The sequence below is a fragment of the Papilio xuthus genome, unplaced genomic scaffold (genome assembly GCF_000836235.2).
Source record: "Papilio xuthus unplaced genomic scaffold, Pxut_1.1 DF827777.1, whole genome shotgun sequence".
Taxonomy (NCBI): domain Eukaryota; kingdom Metazoa; phylum Arthropoda; class Insecta; order Lepidoptera; family Papilionidae; genus Papilio; species Papilio xuthus.
In genome coordinates, this window is record NW_013530872.1 from 4,013,026 (window position 1) to 4,035,619 (window position 22,594).

A 22,594-nucleotide genomic window follows, 5' to 3' on the forward strand; every position below is an offset into this window, starting at 1 on the left:
TACAATTAAATATCACTTTATCTTAATTTTGCAATTCGCTTTAGCTTTGGTGTACACGAGGCATCTGCTAACAACATTTGCAATATTAATTATGCGAACTCCCGCTGGTTTGATGTTCCGGGTTAATAACAGACAATTCGTCATGACATCGGATTAAACAATAAACCGAACATAACTATTTAATGAGGCCTCAACGGCCGGCAGTGGCCAGTAAAAATGACGGGACGGCTTTCATTAGGTTTTAGCGTTCATACGTGATATCTGTTTTATTACTGACATTAAAATTATCATAATCCGAAAATGAAAATCCGTAAAGTTATCAAAAAGTGTTATTGTATTTTTGTAGCTTCCTGAAATATGTAATAAAATATTGTTGTCCATGTAATTCATATCTTACTTCTTACTAATATTATAAATGCGAATGTTTAGATGCATGTTTGTTTGAACGTATCTCCAGAACGGTTAAATGGATCTCGGTGTAATTTGGCATACATATAGAAAATAATCTGGAAGAGTGCATAGGTTACCAATTATGTTTTTTTTAATTCCGCACGGGGGTAGTCGCGGACGACAGCTAGTACGAACTAATTTAAATTACGAACGAAATATTCTGTTATATTATGTAAAATATTATATAATTTTGGATTAATTGGAATAGTTTTTTATCATTACTATTTATTTACAAGAACGCACAATAAAACACTACTTCTATTGTTGTATATGTGACCTAGAAGTCTTTGTTATCGGCAAAATAGAGCTTCTATAAAAATAATTTACTGTATTTTTCAATTAAATTTTTAAAATATAGAATTTTTGAAAATTATTCACAGTTATAATAAGTATTTTTTGTAATATAAGTCTACAATTTTTCCAGCCATTTCTGTTACAAATAAAATAGACTAAAATCAAACAACTTTACAATGTTAAATATATATTATTGTAGTACAAAGGCGGGAGCACCAATAATTAAGATGAATCATCAATTAAACGCAATAAGTTAATAAAATGAAGAGTATTTAGCAGTTTGTCAGATATGTTACAGATAATGTGTGAATTGTGATAAATTAGGAGTTGAAACAATACATAATAGTGTGTTTACTTCGTGTGTAGACTCGTTAATCAATAGAGTATGATTAATGAAAGCCGGCGCACGATCACGATCGTTTGATGGATTAGCCTCCATATGGCTCAGCATAATTTTCCGATGGCACCTGTGTTCTTGCTCGTTACGTAGTTAGCTGCACTAAACTTTTCCATATGTTCTCATCGATCGATATAAATCTCTATTAATTGATAACACCATCAAACTTTGTACTTCATTGTTTTACTTGTATCTACTTTTATACGCAAAGATTCGACTCCTCCAATATAAGATATACGAAGAAAACTTCTCGATTGCGTAAGGAAAGTATTATGATGAAACTGATTTATAAATAAAGAGCAAAGAGTATGTGTATTTAATTAACCTTTGTATTATGATTTAATCGCCATCGAGTTATTATTTTTTTTAAATAATGTACGGAGTTTGTATTATCCAAATAATTAATGAAAATACTAACGCAAATTCTAAGACAAAATTTACACGCTTATTAAACCTTATTTTCTTTCGATATATCTTTATAGAATTACACAATAGAATGACACATATTTCCTTGCTTTGAAAATCCATTAACAAGGAACACATTATTTCCTTTACACGGTCGAAGATTTGGTTGCGTCGGTTGCCCGGAGCGGTCACGATACTGGATATTGGCGGCTTAGATGTCTATAAATCTACATATGCCTTTCCATACTTAAAATATCGTGTCAAAGCCTTGTCAAGAACATGAGTATATCCCTTATCTTTTTACCTCGTTAAAAATCTTGTATTCAACCAGTACCTAAACTTTTTAAATCATTTAATTTCAATCAATAAATTATCAACTAGCTAATACAGATAAAAATGTATTAAAAAAGTTAATAAAATCTTTCAAATCCTAATAAGTTCATTTTCATATTTATATTTGTTTTAATAATAACTGCAGTAATGAAAACAACTCTATCATTCAATTTTTCGCTTTCAATATGACTTGATTTCTGCTAATTACATTCAATTGTAAAACGAAACTGTGATATTGAGTGGATCAGTAGACAATAGGACAAATTCCCGTTGCGAAGTCACTCTGTAAATAAAAGCGTGGCGTTGTAACGAAGTTATTTTCTATTTTGCAACGTTCACAACATTGTAATATTTTCCATCTATCGAGAAATTGTTAGAGTAACTTGAATATAATCTAAAAAAATAAAATTATCCGCTCGTAAATTTGAAATACTCTTCAATGAAGCTCTACTTTAAAATTACCTTTTGAAATATAATATAATGTACACAAGGGTTTCTTGTATCAATTTTATAAAGTGGTAATAACATATATTTAATTTCAAAGAGGAGCGGTATGAAATAAACCACGCATATTTTTCTTATTTCCGTTAGCGTATCGTGTAAACAGAGAGACATGTACTTGCGGGTTTTAGGTAAATTACATCGAGAATGGGTAAACGGCGAGGAAGGAAATAATTAAAAGGATGAACGCATCAATACGAATACTTTTTTGTGTTAAATATATGGCATAATAATTATTAGACCAGTACTAAGTTGATGCGCTAATGGTTTATGACACTAAAATCCCCGTTTAATTTTTTTTTCTCTGTTTTCTCAAAGATTTTGATTTCGCTGAATGGAGCAGATGTCTTGGACTGTCTTGTTCGCAATTTTATCACGTACCTGGGTTGATACAACTTACTAGTTACTATATCACGTAAAAGTAAATATAATATTATACTGTGGAACTTTTTATATTATAATTAACAGCGAAATATAGTCCATAAATAGCGCTTTTGTGCCATCATACAAAATAGCCGTGTCGCTCAGCAGGTATGTCTTTTTCCTTTATTGTTAAAACTACTGAGGACAAGCGTGCACACTCCACGGGCATAATTGGAATGAACCATCCGTACTGTCCGCGCCAGTAAAAACAAAGACAACACTACAAACGCAAGCTTTCCAGTCAAAGCACTGCAGCATCGTTACTGTTTTCTGAATATGTTTTCCTTGTTCCCAGTTCCTATGAATGTTGCTATTATAATAGTTTTCATATTCTTGCTTTAATAATGTTTTAATGCTATCTCATACTTCCTTTTATATACATAAATATTTTTTTTCATATGATTTTCTAAACTCATTCAATTGCTCAACGGTCTTTAATTAAACATACTGATTTTTTTTACACATCTATAATGTATTCGTTATGCGGTGGTCAGGTGTTAAAAGGTCCGATGGCTGTAATAGCGCGTGCGTTGAAACGGCTTGTTTAATTTTGCAAATGTTATTATTGGGGTGCACAGTCCGCGTAGAAACGACGCGACACGAGTGTTGACCGGCAAACAAGCCATAAAGGCGACTAATTAACTGACCAACATTGCCGCCTCCGCAATTAACAGCTAATCCGTTTTCATAGGCGTTTGCCGTCCACTTGCGCACCAATAGACATGGACTAACGCTCCATAGATCATTTCAGACCTTATAATTATAGTCTAATGTACCGATAAATTGTTCTATTTTGTAGCTTGGTTTGAATTAAGCTATTTCCTTTCATATACAGTTGACTTGAATATATTTTGATTTGAAAAATGTTAAAAGTTTCTTTCACTATTCTTCATTTAAACTGCACATAATTCAAGTCAAAAAAATATTTAGATTATTATTTGAACGACTACTTTTCTAGATACTTTAAAAATATTTTGATAACTTCATGTAACAAGCGTTAACGTGATATTAACTTACAGAAAGAATCTTGAAGTCCTACATTTTTTTTATCTAAGTTCCTATGAACTTATTCTCTAATGGAGTTGTCAAACATATACACAGATAAAGCTGTTTGAGTGTCAGCTCTAAAATATTTTATCAACAGTTGTTTAAGGACTCAGAATGTAGAGGACGAAAATTTGATGCGTTTAACAGGAATATTACGCTTTAAGAATTCCGTAGTTAAACTAATGCCTAGGGTTTGATACGTATTTCATGATAATAAAGGTAATATACATGAGACGAAGTGCTCAAGTATGGTATGTTTCACATCGAAGTCAGCTCAACTGCGGACAAAGTTTTTGTTTCCAGGTATCCAATCCTGCAAGTTAGATCCCGACTTATTCAATAAAACGACTATGTCTTCTTCGGTTTGTCTGCATATAGTTTTCTTTGCCTCAAAACTTTTGATTAGTTTCTGTACCAATCCCGCTCTCACTCGTTTCAATTTTGAACGTTTCGAATATTGAATGACGGTAATTAGACACAAAAGACCCGCTACGAAATCTGAAAGGTTTCATTTATTCGATGTATATTTGGCTAAATTAAAATTGTTTCAACGATTGCCTGCGTTTGAGTTTTGTGTACGCGCTGTCTGGAAATCTCTCAGGTGTTTATGAATTCCATTTCATTTCAAAGCGACAGAGTAATTGCGTAATCCGTGAAAGAGCTTCAAATTTTAAAGACCTTCATAATTCTGTTGCGGTGAATAAAATAGAGTTTACCTTTTATGTAACTAGCTAATTTGAATTCATAGAAATTACGCGTTACCTTTAGCTGCCACATTGGTATTTATGTGAACTCAAATGTTCAAGCTAATTAGGTTATTAATGTTTATTTCAATGGAAATAACAGACTGAATTGAAACACATTTAAATCAACACATAAGAAAGCGTTTCGTCTGATAAGTGTGGTGTCGGAGGACTAATTTTAGTCCCTTTTTTCTTCCCACCTTTTCTTATGAGGAAAAGATGAGGGGACGGGGATTTGACGGAGGATGTGACACATAGGAATTATTCTCTTTTTGTGCGCGCTTCTTTCGTCGATTAAAGGTAAGCAAAGCATATGAAATTGCAGATATCTATGGGTAGCGGTCGGTTGTGCATTTGTCACCTTATGTTATAAAAAAAAATAAGTTGTGGGTAATAACATTTTCTATCTATCCATCTAAATTTAATGGTGCTATTTTAAACCGTAAGCATAACATCGTGACACGTTTGTGTAGTACATTTGAAAACTAGTTCTACGTAGCACGGTTGACGGAAGTATAGACATGTGAGCATTCGCATAGTTTGTAGGGCGTTATATTTGTACGCGAAATATTTAGACACGATCGTCTTGTCTCGCCGAGGAACTGTTGCAGGCGCAGTATATTTTTGGAAGCCATTTATCATTTTAACGCTCTCTCACACGATATCTACACGTTGTATTTTAAAGTGAACAAATATTAGCAGTGTATATTCAATGTAAATGTAAAATTTCACGCTTATATGGTCTTGATCTTGTTTTGCTAGTGCTATTATTTTGCTATTACTCGTGCTATGATTTATAGTTTGCTCATTTAGGTAAGGTCCTCCCTTAAATTGTATTTATGAATTTATAAGTGCTATATTGAATTTGGAGACTTGAAAATAGGTTTTAAAGAGGTCAGACATTTTATTTTTTAATTTCTTAACGTCATCTGATTTTCAATTTTACTAACAATGTGAATCTACATTTTTGTTAATTAGAGTGTAATAATCAAAGCTAGTTTTAGAACAAGTCCAAGAGCAATCAAGTTTTAATTGTATGTATTTAAGTAGGTTTATTTGACACGAAAACATTGCAGTAGTTATAGAGTAACATAAAAAGGATGAATCAATTTTGAGTAAGGTACCTTATATATTAAATATATTCAAAACAAACGGCCTACGAATTATAATCACATTTACCGTTCATCCCTTCTATCGCCTTATTCAAAATAGAACCGTAAGGGTAAAAGATTTTCAACAATATTTTTTTTCCATGAAAGGGTCTATGTGGATCAGTTTGGGATTATTTAGAATTCACAAAATCTAATATATTAAAATGACAAACGTTCGTAAAAGGCAGGAAATACACGAGCAATGTAAGGAATATATAAATAAGTGTGAAAACTATTCGATAGTGTCCATGATTTTTTGTAGTTAAAAATGTTTCTTTTATAATCTCTAACATATTAGTAATAATCAACACTTTATCGACTTTAGAAGATTAAAGATGGGTCTGGCTATTAAATGTATAATTTACTTTTAAATAAACCCTTTATTTTACTAATATTATGAATGCGAATGTTTAGATAGATAGATGGATGGATGTTTGTAACAAGATACCTTCGGAACGGCTCAACGTATCTTGATGACATTTAGCACAGATGTAGATCATAGTCTAATAGAACATAAACTTATTAAGTTTGTTTTTAATTCCGCGCGGACCGAGTCGCGGGCGACAGCTAGAATATAGCTATAATTTCGAACTTGCAAATAACATTTATTGCTTGTTTACAGAGACACCTGAGAACTATTCTTATTTAAAGGAAATCAATTAATCAGATCCGAAGTCAGTAATTAATTCTGCATCGAATGTATATATGTCGAGACATAATATCGGTGTTGCGTATGTTGTTGGTTTGAGGTTTGCGGCGGCGGCCGCAGACTATCGGCCGGAATACGATGCTATGTCGCATTCGCGGGGAAAACAACACACTATGTAATCGAATTACAGCTTCGTATATTATTATAATACAATTATGATACATGCGCTATCATGTGTGGCTTCACATGTATATATATAACTACTTAGAAGTTATATACGTACGTATATATATGTATTCTTGAAATAGTTAATTACAAATCCTTGCTGTGGAATTGTGTTGTTTTATTTCTTATCATAATTAGTTACGATGAATTTTTAAATGTATACGTTTGTGTCGTATTCGTTACAAAATGTACGTAAGAGTTACGAGCAATATTTAGATTTGAGGTTTTTTTATACATTGAAAATATTTGGGGTTAATAAATCCTGTTTCTACCGCGATTCGGATGATTGCTTCTAAATGTAGGATTTTCAATTAACATAGAATATTCCGAAAATTATTCCAAATCAGCATTTATAAATTAAAAAGGAATAATACTTTTCAATTAAGACGAAGCCTGTCTCAAAAATCTGTTAGAGAAAGGCGCTGTATTCATTACACTTTAAAAAGCTTAACATCAAGCAGTTTCATGTCAAAATCCACTTGGTTTCGACTTCAAACAGAATTGAGACGTTTTGACTTTCATCTCCGCGTACTGCCTTATTGGATTTGAAGAAACATCGTCAAAGCAAAATACGATGTTATTAAAAAATATAAAAGGGATAATTTTAAATATTTCACTTTGGTAATCTTAAAATACGGCGTATCTATCAAAACATCAAGTTAATTAGATGTGACCTTTGACTTCATCTTTTATTCATTTTATTGTATTTATCGTTGTCGAGATTAGATCTGCGCAATATAGAGTATGCCCAAACATTTTTCAGTGGCAGAACGTTTAGTCATTTCTGTGTTCATTTTATTAATTTAAATTAAATTAAACATTTAACAGCCGGCAACAAAAATGTTGCACGAATTGGCCGGATTTGCGAAATACCACAACCACACAGAAGACAGACATGAAGTGGAAGCAATTCTGCGTTTTGTCTCACATGTGTGGGTGCGGGAGGCCTAATTTCCGTTTTCTTCCCCTTTCCACCCTGTTCCTATTATGAAGGTAAAGTGGATTTGACAGTGGTGTGGACGCATAGGAAGAGGAATTATCCTGTATATCTTCCCTATATCTCTTTTATTGATTAAAGATAGGCTACGTAGCTGAAAATGCGAATGTCTATGGGTAGCAGTCATTTCACTTGTTTGGCGCATTTATTTGGCTTGTTCGTTCACTGCGTCATATTATAAAAATAACATAATCTTCGAAATAATATAATTAAGCTGATACAAGTGTGTTGAGAATATTGTTTTACTTTTTATTTATCAAAGATAGAAAAAGCATCTCTTATTGATTTTCTGTAGGGCTTTATACTAAAATCGCCTTAGCCAATGTCGAACGTACTCGGGATATTCGCCTGCCAGAAAACAGGCTTATCCGCCCCAAGTATTCCACGACTTTCTCAGAAAACTCCAAATGTTAAATACAAGATTACTAGCGTTTGTGAATATAAGTTTGGAGTATCTAAAGGCGTATTGTGTTAGAAGCAAACATTTGAAATATACGTAAAAAAATGCCATTTAATTTTTAAATTTAGAAGTTTTTGCAAATTTTTCCGAACTATATAAATGCCAGCATTAATCGAGAACAATAAAAATTATAATAAAAAAATTATCAAGGGTTTATTTCAAATTGCCTGATACGATATTAATTAACAGATTTTTAAATATTAAACGTGATTTTTCATTTTAAAAGGTATAACATAAAATTATACAGTTCACAAATTTCAGTATATTTTCATTGTCAAATTTATGTTATGTTAATGAATGTAATTTGAAATATTATTGTTTAATGTTACTTCTAATGATGGGCCTCATTGTTTTCTCTCTGGCTAGTTGTTTTTCCCTTGAGTTAGACGACGTGCAATTTATATTAATGCCATCATATTTTCACACTGGTTACCCACATTTTCATATTAACCGTTGTCCGTACTCCGCGGTAACACGAGGGGTGCCACCTTCGTCATTTGTTTGCTAACTGATTAAATTTACACGGCTAACGTGGTTTTACTCTAAATTAATTAATACGTTGACACGTTTTGTAACTTTCATTGAAAAATGAAATGTGTTATATTATTAAAGAAACGAATTTTATATTTAAACTTGGGTAAGATCAGATTTAAACATACACTTCTGTATATAATTTTTAAATACGTTTCACCTGTAAAGGTTAAACGTTAAAACAACACAAATGTTAAAAATAAATTTGGGTTTATTCAAGGTTTTTATTCGGCATGAAATGCGGTTTACAATTAAAAGTCGGTTGATACAGCGCGAAGACTCCCAATTGCCTAATTAGGAGCGTTTGAAATTTCCTTTACGAGTCGAAATGAAAGAGCGTTGATTATTAAATAACTTCCTCTGATAAGAATAACTGACAGACGCAGTCCGCTATTTTTGTGGTGGAATTAAACGAAAAGTAATTGAATATTATCAAATGTAATAAACTTTCTCCACAAATCTTTTGCTTAATTGAGAATTGTTTTTTCATCTTTCAGATAAAGGAAATTGTGAATTGTGTACTTCTTTACAATTTATTTAAGAAATATTTTAATAAATTAACATAAACAAAAAGTATGGTTTGTATAATACTTCAATGTATGTGGTACTATAAACCTGATATTAAAAGGGTCAACGAACTATATCACAATTCAGAATATTTTATTATATCTAACGTTTGTTGTTACCCAAACAACTAAATCTCAAAATCATGTAAATCCAGCTTCAAATTGTTTTAGATCGAACATCCCTTCTGTTAACTTGCATTTCTTATATTATATTTCCGTTCGATGCTCAACCTAGAGAAAATAAATAAAGATGTTTAGTCATCATTACCTTGGAATTTTTGTGCCTGAGTTAATATTTTAGCAAAGTACATTATTCATTTGTATGTTCAGTATGAATCGAGCACAAGTCTTATGGAATTTGTGGCGCATTTTCTCTTCGCCTTCGGAACGTTACCTCGGTGTGTTGAGGCGCACATGGCCATTAGCAGCCAACTATAAGAATGTTAAACTATTTATAATTCACCTAGTTATTGTTTGTGGCTGGAATATAATATCCTTTACAACCGCAGTTTCTGTTCTATTAAAATTATACAAGACAAAAGTATTAATTTACTTTTTTTATCAAACCTAGAAAATACCAATACAATAACTATGCCCTTTAAAGCTTTAATAAATAAGAGTACATATACTCTTTTTTGACAATTTCGTATTATAAATTATATAATAAATTCAATTTTGAAAGCTTAATTAGCCCAGAGCTTAAAACTTTGATTGTTTTAAAAGAGCCGTTAAACAAGATCAAAGTTAATTATTTCGAGCACGTCTATAACCGTAGTTAAACGGATGGAAACAAAATGGAAAATAGATTCGGAATAATGTTAATAAATATTTAATAAATTGTTGGAAAATGAGAAGCTGTACTTGCGATGCGAATTGGATCAGTTTATTAGATAATTGTGTTACTATATACGACGCAGATCGCTGGCGAGAACATGGATATACTATACGCTGGATATCCTATGATATCATTATATGAAACCAATTTTTTTCAAAATAATTGTTTGCAAATATATAATTTTAAACCCTTATGTTCATTTTGTATATTATACCATACATACAACTTTATTTGTTAGTTATATTATTGAATCTTTTAGATAAGGCAAGTATGGTATTTGACTCTAAATATTATTACACTCTACATAAATTTTCTATGATTTTGATGGAGCTTACTACATGTGGTTTTAAATATAAATATTATAAATTCATTCGTTTTTTGTTCTATTTACTGCTCGAGAATGAATCCATTTCTCGAGAAATATCCTTTTGTAACGATATTTTATGGAATATTAACTCCGAGAAAGGTAGCGCCCGACCCATGTTACTGTTTGCATGAAATTAATTGCTTAACTGACTGTTAACGATTTGCTTCACGTGTTCACTTAACACATAGGTCACTTGAGTCTTTTGAATTAAGTCATAAACTCTTCTTACAATTAAGTGTTTTAACATTTTATATATTTACGTCACACGATGTTTCCTTTATAAATCTACTAGCTGTCGCCCACTACTACGTCGACGTTAAATTAAAAAAAATAACTTAATATGTACCATACGTGTTCTGCCAGACTACATTCTACAGCTAGGCTAAATTTTATCGAGATCCGTTGAGCCGTTGCGTTGTTACCGTAAAACAAACATCCATCCATTTCGCATTTATAATATTACTAAGAATTAAGATTTATTATGAATTAATAATGAAAACATTAACATAAAATTTAATTCTGTATTTGTGCAGCTTGTATTAACGGCTTCATTTATTATAGCAAGCGAAGCGTCAAATCAAACGGAGAAGCGTAGTTAATATATTCGTGGCAATTATCCGTTTCAAATAATATTGACTCTAGCCGTTAACGACGAATATTTTCATTAGCATTTCGATTATTTTACCATTAATAATTTTGAATCTAAAGAGTATTTATTAGAATACTGGCTGTCGCCCGCTGCTCCGTCCGCGCGGAATTAAAAAAAGTAAATAAGTAGCCTATTTCTTTTTCTAGACTATGTTCTATATCTATGCCAAATTTCAACGAGATCCGTTCAGCCGTTCTGGAGATACCTTCAAACAAAGATCCATCCATCCATCAATCGAAATATTCGCATTTATAATATCAATAAGATATCCGTAAGATAATACTATATGTCGTACGTCGCAATAGAAATCAGATGAATGATCTAAATCCTGTTATAACTTACTAAATTATTCAGTAAAAACATTCACATAATGCGTGTTAATCTACCAAATGAACGGACTTGTATTCCACTACGTATGTTTCCTGCGTACATTTCAGGTTGTTCCGGATCACACAACGCGCTCTGGGGATTAAACATCGTCCATTCGACCGAGTTTTTGTTGGAAGTGCGAGCGGCGATGCGAATTTCTCAATTTTATTTTACTAAATATGAAAGTGGTGTTTTAATTTTTTTTATAATTATTGTTATATATACAATCCGTCGAAATTAATAAATACGTAAATGTTTTATCTTTTCTTTACTTTAAAACTAATTATGTATTTTGGTAAACATTTTGGTTTTGAAATGGTTTTTTAAAGTTAAAAATGATACACAATTTGTTATGTTGTTTCGCCTTGTTAATTTGATATTCGTAGCATCTTTCTACGAATAACCTATGAATACATCTCCGTAGCGAATTCGTAGCAACATTTTAAATGAAATCTACCTGTCTTTCTCTCAATTACTTATTTGTAGGTTGCGCAATTATGAATAAGAAAATATATTTTTAAACACGGAACGTAGACCGGTATTTCACATGTGGCTACAATGATACAAAAGCTCGTAGTTGATTTCCAAAGATTTCCCAAAAGATTACTACCAGACGGAATAGAAATACATCATAATTCTGCAAATATGCAAATACCATCGCTTTTATATTGCAAACTATAACGATCATGTAACATTCACGCAAATGTTTCACACGTTTTATTAATTCATAAAAAGTAAATTACTCTTCTAAGGTCATGTGTAATATTATTACAATGTTTTTCTCGTGCTGAAATAAATTACAATATAAGAAGCTAATCTATCTTGCTGTTAAATAAGTCATAAGATCGAATAATTAATTTGATTATTAAAATGTCCTAATATATGTGAGTTAGCTCATGAATATTACACACGTCTATTTCCGATAACAGCCCGGTCGAATGACAATGTTCTATTCCCAAGCGAAGCAAGCCATAAATTTGAATTACCGCAATACAAGGAGGGACATTGAACTGCGTAAATGCAACATGCTTATTTCGATAAATCTTAAATCTTATTAGTGACTTAAATCATAAAATTAAACTCGTTTCTTTCCTTCTTTTCTAATAATAGTACTGTATTTCTTCTTGTTCTTCCTAACCTAAGTACTTTCCGCCCGGGGATTCTACGCACCCCTGTATCATTGAAGAGACGCCGGGAGCTCGGGGCCAGTGGTATTATTGACTCTTCCATAAAGTTAGCTACTACGGAAAAATAGTGCAGTGGTTTCCCGTTGCCTTCTGCACCAAATCTTTCTTAGGTTATTTACTCCTCAAGACTGCTGTGGCCTCTTCCGACTGCTTGCGCAATCGAGTGTATGGTTATACCGCCATTGCTCGGTCGCCAGAGCCTCGTTTTTTATTTAGCAGGGAGTACCACTGTGTTTGATTACTTCTTATTTTCTAACACCATTATTATTAACACATTCATTGCCATTGTACTTATCAGACGATTTCACTGGCGAACGAAAAAATTGTAGCGGCATGGAATGTATTAAATTAAAGATTATAATATTATAATATCTTTGTATAATATTATCATTTAAATTGATAAACATTACATATAAATATTTAGTACATTAGCTGTTTATTAAGAAATCTTAATTAGGAGCGTTCTATTTGAACAAAGCCTATTTACTCGAACAAATTAGAAGACGTTCTAATTACAAGAAAAGTTTCTGATGCCACCTTTATGAGAGTAATTTAATTCCTTAAGTGATTATTGAGGGCTCTCTTCTTTGATGTTAATTATTTACTTTTGTATTATCAAGTCTAATCGAAAGCTTTGTCTATTTTAATAATTATTTTATGATACTCTATCGAAATAATATTAAAATAAATTCCAGCTTGATACTTTCACGCGTTTTTGAGAAAAAGGGTCTTGACAGACTGACGGACAGATAACAAAGTGATCCTATAAGGGTTTCGTTTTTTCCGATGAGGTACGGAACCCTAAAAATAATCAAGCAAACGCATATCTATAGTTATGTGGTAATTTCATTATTAAAATCTGACTCACATACCCAATCACATTATGGTTACTTACGCCTAAATAATACAAGAATAAAAAATAGGTATTGCTTAAGTATTAGACAGTTCAAAAAAGGTTTTATTGCGTGTAGTCCTTATAATATATCGTTTTTTTATCATCATCAACCTGCCCTTATCCCTATCGAGGGTCGGCACAGCATGTACTACTCCTCCATACATCTCTATCAGCCGTCATATCCGAGTCTACCCCCTTCTTACGCATATCCTCTTTCACACAGTCATTCCATACTTTTTTTGGTCTTCCTCTACCCTTGTAGCCATCCACATTCAATCTCATTACTTTTTTGTTTATATCATCATCATCCCTCCTCATAACATGTCCAAACCACGCTAATCTTTTACTCCTCAATTTCTCGATCACTGGCGCTACTTTCAAACTTCCTCTAATATACACATTTTTAACTTTATCCTTCCTTGTCACACCACACATCCATCTTAGCATACGCATTTCAGCCACATGCAATCTTCTTTCATCCGAAACCTTGGTGGCCCAACATTCAGATCCGTACAATACGACAGGTCTTACGATGGACTTGTAGATCTGTCCCTTAAGTTTCATTGGCATTTTTGGATCACGAGTTACACCGGTGACCTGTCGCCATTTCATCCAACCTGCATTTATTCGGCTTTTCACATCCTTTTCCTTTTTCTTTTTTTTATATTAATATAATATTTAATTAAGCATACCGTCGGTAGAAGCGGCCAGTATTCAAGCTACTCCGGATAATGCTCGCTATTAATTTTAGATGAACCAACGTGTACTGAATCGACGCGTGCAGAATTCGCATGGAATGGTGTGGCATTTTCTTTATTTCCTTTAAAGATTCAATAAATTAACTAACTCCACCAACGAATTGGTGCTTAAATCTACGATACTTTATTGCACTATTCTTTTTTTGAATTTTTCAAACTGCCTTATTCAACGTAGTTATATGGCCTCCCTTATAGCTATATTTTATAAACAAAACTGTCTAGTTTTGTTACTGAGTTAACTAGAGCAGTAAGACCAGTCACGCATCATTTAAAAATAGACTAAAATCATTGCTTATCGAGAAAGATCTATATTCAAATTGAGTGTGATTTTTTTTTGTAAATCGTATGACCTCTTATTTAAATATTACCAATAAATTGTATTGTATGGTAAGATTGCGAATATGATAAAAACCTTATATTATAATTGGTTGTGTAGTCAATGTTACCACCTGAGTTATGATGATGCTATGCAAATCATAATAAGTATGCAAATTAACGTCTTATAAAGGAGGGAGAAAGATTAAGTATCCGTAACGCGGCTTATTCTTAATGCTTAAATGAATTGTTACATAACACCGCAAACTTTGAATTAAAATTAAGTGGTGTTATGTTAACATATCCCTAGAGAAATATTAATTCTCTGAATTTATTTAAATTAATTAAAAGTTAGTACAAACTGTTTAAACAATTTAAATACAAATGTAGCTAATCGTTGGTTTCTGAAGCCCTGTATAAAACATATCATCACTCTCATTTTCTTTGGCGAAATAGATATAACAATATCTTTGATAAAGGGTCTCAGAAACCAGCTATAAAACGCCTAATACAAATTTTAAGTAGCTCAAGTAAATACGTCTTTGAAGTTCTACTGCAAGATTTCCCTTGTCAAATACTTGTTTTAGTTTAATTATGTTACGTACAAAGCTACATGTGAGTGGCTACGCTTTTCTCACTAAACACACCAAACTGTTAAATCAGTTTATTTCAGCAATAAACCTTACAACTAAGTTGCGGTTTAGACTTGAATCATATGTAACTTTTGACTTGCGCCTTGCAATTGAGTTAGGCAATAGTATTCATTCACATCGTCAATTTGCGTATAATTTAATAACTCACAGACGTATTGTAGTTGCTTAAATAAATAAACTGTCTGTAAATTTTAAATAGAAATAACTTTCGAGAGTTGAACGTTAATTAAAGCGTCTAGCTTATAAAGTTAGTCATATTATTGTTACGCAGTTTTGAGTATGGTAGATAGTTACTCAATAAATGAAAGATAATTAGTTGAAATTTGATTTTAGATTCGAAGGAAATAAAAAAAAATTAAAAAGATAAATCATGAACAAAAGAAAGCGGTGTCTTAATCTGAAAAATATAAACAAGTGCTCCTTAATTAACTTGTTCTTACTTTTAATATACCTTGCTGAAAATTTCACAGAGGGAAATCGCTTGACCTCAAAATCGTTAGAGATATTGTTTGTTTCTCTGGAGGGGGCATGCCGGGGAACAAAGCCGTTTTTTGTAAACAAACTGAGATGGGAGCAGGTAATGAATATGCTGAAACAAAGACTCGAATGCAGAGCCTCATTAGCTATTCACTCGTCGTACCAGCCTTAAAAATCATTTACGAAATTCTCGATGAATTTTACTCGCCTTTACGCCGGTCGCCATTAAACACCAGTAAACAGTTTTATGAATAACTAGCTGTCGCCCGCGACTACGTCCGCGCGGAATTAAATAAAACAATTAGTAGCCTACGTCTTCTTCTAGACTATGTTCTACGTCTATGCCAAATCTCAGCCGTACTGGAGATACCTTTAAGCAAACAAACATCCATTGTTCTAAACAATCGCATTTATAATATTAGTAAGATGTCCGCTTTTGATCTTCTCTTGAATTATTCCAACAAATGTAATGATTATTAAAATTGTGATTTGATTAGAATAAAACAATCAATGAATTAATAACAAAACACAAGCATCGATATTTCAATAACAGATTATTACTTTATTAATAATTGAATCAGTAATGACCGATACGCATTAAACATTTGTGCTCATTAATTGTACACAGTTTATAATAGCGAAATGGTAAATTCATTTTATATCAATAAATTATCAACGAATGTGGCTGTCAAAGAGCAATACATGTTATTTTATTCGTTTCATCTAATCTTAAAATGAAAAGCCGCCTTATTTTTAGTCGCCGTTGCCCGTGACTTCGTCCACACGGAATTAAAAAAGAACTTGATAAGTAGCTTATGTGTTCTTCCTGACTATGTTCTATATTTATGCCAAATTTCATCGAGATCTATTGAGCCGTTCTGAAGATATCTTCTAACAAACATCCATCCATCCATCCATCTAAACATTTATAATATTAGTAAGATAAGTAAAAAGTAAGATTAGTTCTTTCCAACGAAAAAGAATTTTTTTTTGTATCCGCCTCCTTTGTATTTTCCCTCAAGTCAAATCATTCGACACGATTTTATTTTCATTTATAAAATAATAAAAATTAGGATAAAGAATGAGTTACCGGTAATGAATTCTTTGTTCCCCGGAGATTTATACGTAAAGTCAGTAAGAAAACAAGATGCCTAAACCTTGATACCCCTGAGGCATGACGCGGGAAGATTCGTTACCGTTAAATGCCTTTTAGTATTCCAAGTCAATCAATCTTCGAACACGAATAAAATAGGAATTAAAAACTGCAAGTTTGTGAAAGAATAATACTTAATGACGTAATAAATAGTACAATATATTTTTACGAAATAGAACTTAATTTTGGTCCAAAGAAACTGAGCAATACGTTCCATTTGGTATTCTAACAAAAGAGGAATAAAAAATATTAGTAATCACAAAATATACTCGTATAAGTGAATGATATTTCTCGATTCATTTTATTAATATCAATGAAATAAAAATATTCATCGACAATACTTTCCAACGAGTATTTGTTCTTGGTTATATTTTTCTTGTTCCTTTATCAAGTCGTATATCGAATGGTTCAACAGAAAAATATTACTGTAGAGTATACCTAGACTATCGACGCATGTGTTGATCGTAAAAACGGAGGGTTAGTGGCAGACGAGGTCGTGTGTGTTCGGCCTTATGCAAATTTAACGATAACACGCCTTTAGGGTCAATAAACTGTTACCTCCTCACTTTTACGACATGATAAGTATATTGCTTGTCTTATTTCTTGGTCCTTCTCTTAGTATTGGGGTCACGTCTGCTTTGACTAACTTGAAATATGTTTTTGTTACAGATTGGATAAACTTTGGCTCGGTGCTAAGGTAGGTTACGAGTTCCCAATATTTACACATTCTTTTTTTTATTTTATCTTTTAACAATTTGGTTTTAACAGCAAATTTTATAGATACGTAATTTGAAAATCTGACAATTTGTTTATAAAGCTTAGTGCGTTTCATTGTCATTAGAGCTGTATCTAACATTTCGATGATAACAGTATCCATTTGCTAATTGACTTTGTGGCTTTTCGATTCGTTCACCAGTATTACCTACAGCGGTGAGCATAAACCAGATGATGCATTTGTACAAACACAAAACCATTAAAAGAGAATAATAATGTTCGCGACTTTAACTTAACAATTCTAATAATACGACGTTAAAAACATTGTTACTTTTAATTAAGAGAAGAAATAAATATTTAATCATTAATTAAAGTAAGTATTAGAAAAGTAGTTATAATTAATAAAGTGTATTTGTTCGGAACATTGTAAGTACAAACGTTTCAATATTGCGTATAGCGCTTGACTGAAGACTTTTAATTAAGGCAGGCGGTAAGTCGCAGTGGGTGTTCAGTACCCCATCAATTTCTGCTTGACTTCTGATTGTTTGAGGCAAGCTTGTTAACGCAATGTAGCGGACCTTACCACCCTACATCTGATCCTTTTGGGATCTCTAAACAGTGTCCCGATGACAATAATCGCTCATTCACAATGGCTGATCGCAATTAAGTTTAAACTGACGGATTAATAGTTGTGTTATAATGAAAACGACTGAAACAAAAGATTGTAAGACTAAACGTAAAACTAGATATCTAACAAAAGATGTTATTTAGTAGAAAATATAATTTGAAATAGATATATAATACTAAGTGACAGTAAGAGTGTCTCAGGGGTCAAGTACTTGACTTGCAATCTGCAGGTCCTTGGTTCGAATCCCGCCATGTACCAATGTGTTTTTCGATTTCCGATTTACATAGGTACATTTATCCGACGTTCTTAAGGTGAAGGAAAACATCGTGATGCAACCTGCACATATCTGAGAAGAAATTCAAAGACATGTGTGAAGTCGACCAACCCACATCTAGGCAGCGTGGTTGACTATGGCCTAATCACCCTTAACTTAAGGTAGGCTGCGTGCCCCTCGTTGGGGACGTATGGTGAGCTGATGATGAAGATAACTAAGTGACAAGATTGCTACTTCTTAAAATTAATTCCATGTCGCTGTTCGAAATTAAGTATCAATGACAAACTTTTGGCATGTTGCTTAAAAAAAGTAAATCCTGCCCCAAAACTTGAATAATTTACAAGTAAACGTCAAGAGAAATTTAGAAGAACTTTATCGTGGTGTGCCAAAACTAATCCTTAAGAGATTCCTAAAGTTTGACTGTTCGGAAACAAATGCTTTAAATATGTATCGCTTAAATTCTGAAAGTAACATTTTACTTTGAATGAAGTAAAGAAAACGGTGAGGATTCGAAGCATATCACGAATCATTGCATATTTTGCTAATGCGTACCCAAAGTAAAAATTGCTTTAAATTTGACGATTTGACGTAGTCATATCATTAAGATGTAAAAAAAGAAGAAATATTAATGTTGTAATATCGAAAGCTCACGAATAAATAACCCATTTATAGATAACTTAATCATGTTTTATCTCCAGCTTATCTTTGTATGACAAATGCCGATTTAACATTCAAAACATCTTAATCCGAGAATTTGATCCCTTGAAAATGATTCGTTATACGAAGACGATGAATATTTTATTAAGGTGCTATGATCGGAATACTTAAATAATTTCACAGCAACTCAACGAGTACCCTTTCATGCTTATAAGCCGAGTAGAACGATGATCGTACAATTTTTCCTTTGGAATATAATTTAAAAGATCCTTTTATTGAATTTTATAGTAACTTTTTTTCACATAATATTCTCTCTGAAAGTTAAAGGGTTTAGGAAATATTTTATAAAGATTCAAAGGAGTTCTTTTGTTTACGAGATAAGTAGGGCTTCGTAATATTTTTGATTTTCATCATCATCATTTCGATTGAAAAGTTATTTAATTTTCATTGAAAAGTTTGTTAATATAAATATAGATCTTATTTTTTTTATATCATAAGGTGGCAAACGAGCGAGCGGCAACCTGAAATCGCTGAAATAGCGAAGTGACCGTTGCCCATAGACATACGCAATTGCATATGTGTTGCCTACCTTTAATCGACGGAGGAGAGGATGCACAGAAAGAAAATATTTTCCGTTTCCATGCATCCTCTCATCCAGAAAGTCCATTTCCACTTCCCATCCTTTCCTTATAAGAAAAAGGCAGGAAGGGAAAGAGGACTAAATTAGGCCTCAGGGAGGCACACTCATCAGACGAAACTCGGAATTGCTTCCACTTCACGCCTGTCTTTGTGTGGTCGTGGTATTTCAACGGGCGAACCGGGCCAATTCGTGCGAAGATGTTAAAGCGGGCTCTGCCTCTGTTAAAAGGTTGAAAGTATATGTAAATCTTCTATTTACCACATACTATTACTTCTACATAAGAGATAATGGGCAATGTAATATCAATAAATTATTGCTTTCACCTCACGTCCTCATACATATTAGTCACGTCAGGTCAAAGGATAAGTTAAGGGTAGTCCAGTAAACTGTACACTAATACTGGAATCCCTTTAACTATGCATGCGCGTAGATTTCTGATTAAGATTACAGAATAAGCTTTCTCTGATGGCTTACACAAAGTAACCTTTGCATAAACAAACAACGGACGTGAGTTACATTGCTGAGCAACGTTGCAACTAATATTTACCCCATGATACAGAATTAAATATTAAAAAGGCTGACGCTAAGTCTATTACTATAGTAAAATCTATCTGAGGAACAAATATTTTTTACTTTCTTAATTATTTTTTACTAATATTATAAATGTCAACGTTTGGATGTACAGATGGATGTTTGTTAGAAGGTATCTCCAGAACGCATGGATCTGGCTGAAATTTGACATAGATGTAGAACATAGTCTGGAAGAACACATCGGTTTCCAATTAAGTTTTTTTTAAATTCCGCGTAAGAGCAGTCGCGGGCGACAGCTAGATATATTATAAGTACCGTTATTAAATTGAAGTAGTTAGTTTCTTATTTTTGTAAAAAGTTCTCGCTTGATAATAAGGTCACATCTCTTTATCAAGGAATGGCTTATTACTTTCTCTAAACGTTTCCGCTTCAATAGAAATAACATATCTTTATTGCCGTCTTTAAAACATTCACTCGGGCATGTTGAGAGCTGTATTCATTCCGCACGCTGTAAATCTTGTTCACTTACCTCTTACGGGCCAGCGCAAATAGACAATGCTTTACGGTCCATTAAGCTTCTTACTGCTATTAAACAGAATCTTACACGTACCCAAGGTGTCTATATGTTTATAATGTGATTACGAAGCTGATAGTATTTTAATTTATTTACGAAATATTACACTACTACACATTAGCTGTCGCCCGCGACTTCGTCCGCGTGGAAATGAAAAAAAAACATAATTAATAGCGTATGTGTTCTTCCTGACCATGTCCTATATGATTGCCAAATTTCGACAAGATCCATGCAGCCGTCCTGGAGATACCATCAAACATCTATCCAAACATTCGCATTTATAAATTAAGATATGATTTAAAAATTATTCCCGTGCAATTGAGACGAATCACAATAAATTATCAAGTGATATACAACAGAAAGGAACACCCTTAAAAATCTATTCTTATGTATTTTAACACACTATCAACAGATATACTTTGTTTAATCTTAAAAATGTAGTGGATAGAATGGTCAAAAGGTCTTGAAAAAGACAAAATTTGAAAGCTTTCGTTGCTTAAAGGTCTTTGTAAATTTAGCACATAATGTACCTGTAAACGAATAAACATCAATACTGGATCCTATCAATCCTAATTACTCCGTAAGTTTCGGAGTCATGAGCCATTATCTAAATGAAAGCGAGGACGCCGGAGCCAACGTACTTTCAACGTTAATTTATTTTTTTCTTTCCTTTACTAAACCATTGCTGGTTTTCGTTTTTGAATCATGAAATAAAATGTAATGGTTTATTTCCGCCCCATCTGTTAGTCTCTCCAACCTTTCGCCAATTAACAAAATACTTGACAACGTTTACATTTTTTAAATTCAATTTTGTAATCTCGTTTAAATTTTTATAATACTTCTGTATAATTTATTGCAATGCTAAGTTACGAATGAATGAGAAAGCAAAAATTATCTTAATTTTTAATTTAAAACTTCTTTTATTTAATGAAAATTGAAAAAATTCTAGAACGAATTAAAGATGACTTTTAACTACGACAATTTTTTTTTACATTGATTTTACGTTTTCCTGATATTCATTACTTTTTATTTTTAAAGAATGCATTAGTTACGTAGTGTATTGTCACGGATGTTAAGGCAGCGGTGATAAGGTACAGTACCAGGTGAACTTCCATTAAATTTACGAACAGTGATTTCTGTCTCCACCTAATATAATATAAAAAAAATCTCTGGCGTATTTTAGACACAAGGACACAAAGTTCAATTACGTAATAGCTTAGGCCTTTTAATCTTCCAATCCAATATACCGCCAGTGTCACGTGACAGTAGTTAATGCTTCGAGTCAATGACGATTTTACTAATATCTTAGAGTAGGGTCCCTGCCGCAAACTTCACTTTACCTTTCCCGAGCCTCTGACGATGATTAATGGTTTATAGACCACGTGTAACTTGAAAATGTAGCTTTTTAGACGGCTTTTGGGTGCCGCCGTTATAAAGTTTAAATCACAAAAGATCATTCTATTATATGTTAATAGGGACACGACGTTGACATAATTATGTTGCGTGACAAATTATATTTGCTATCCCTAACAATATTGAACATGAAAGCTAATGGAATTATTAATTCACGATACGATGATTAAAAAAAAACTCTTATAAATTTAAAGAAAACTTCAAATGTTAAAACATTGGTATAAAGTCCTTGGTGTAAAGGCTATTAATGTATTAGAAATCTGTTTCGTTGAATCAGAAAGATGAGCCGAATTCATAGTCAAATCCGTGTTCCGTTTTCAGTTTGATGGGATG

General features: G+C 32.5%; 1 protein-coding gene across 1 annotated transcript in view; it reads left to right on the forward strand.

Moving 5' to 3' along the window:
- mub (poly(rC)-binding protein mub) overlaps positions 1-22,594 on the forward strand; it is a 121,070-nt gene that overhangs the window by 16,769 nt on the left and 81,707 nt on the right. Inside the window, exon 3 of the mRNA XM_013309389.1 lies at positions 17,500-17,527. The gene's annotated coding sequence lies outside the window, so the exon portion shown is untranslated. The remainder of the gene's footprint in view (positions 1-17,499; positions 17,528-22,594) is intronic.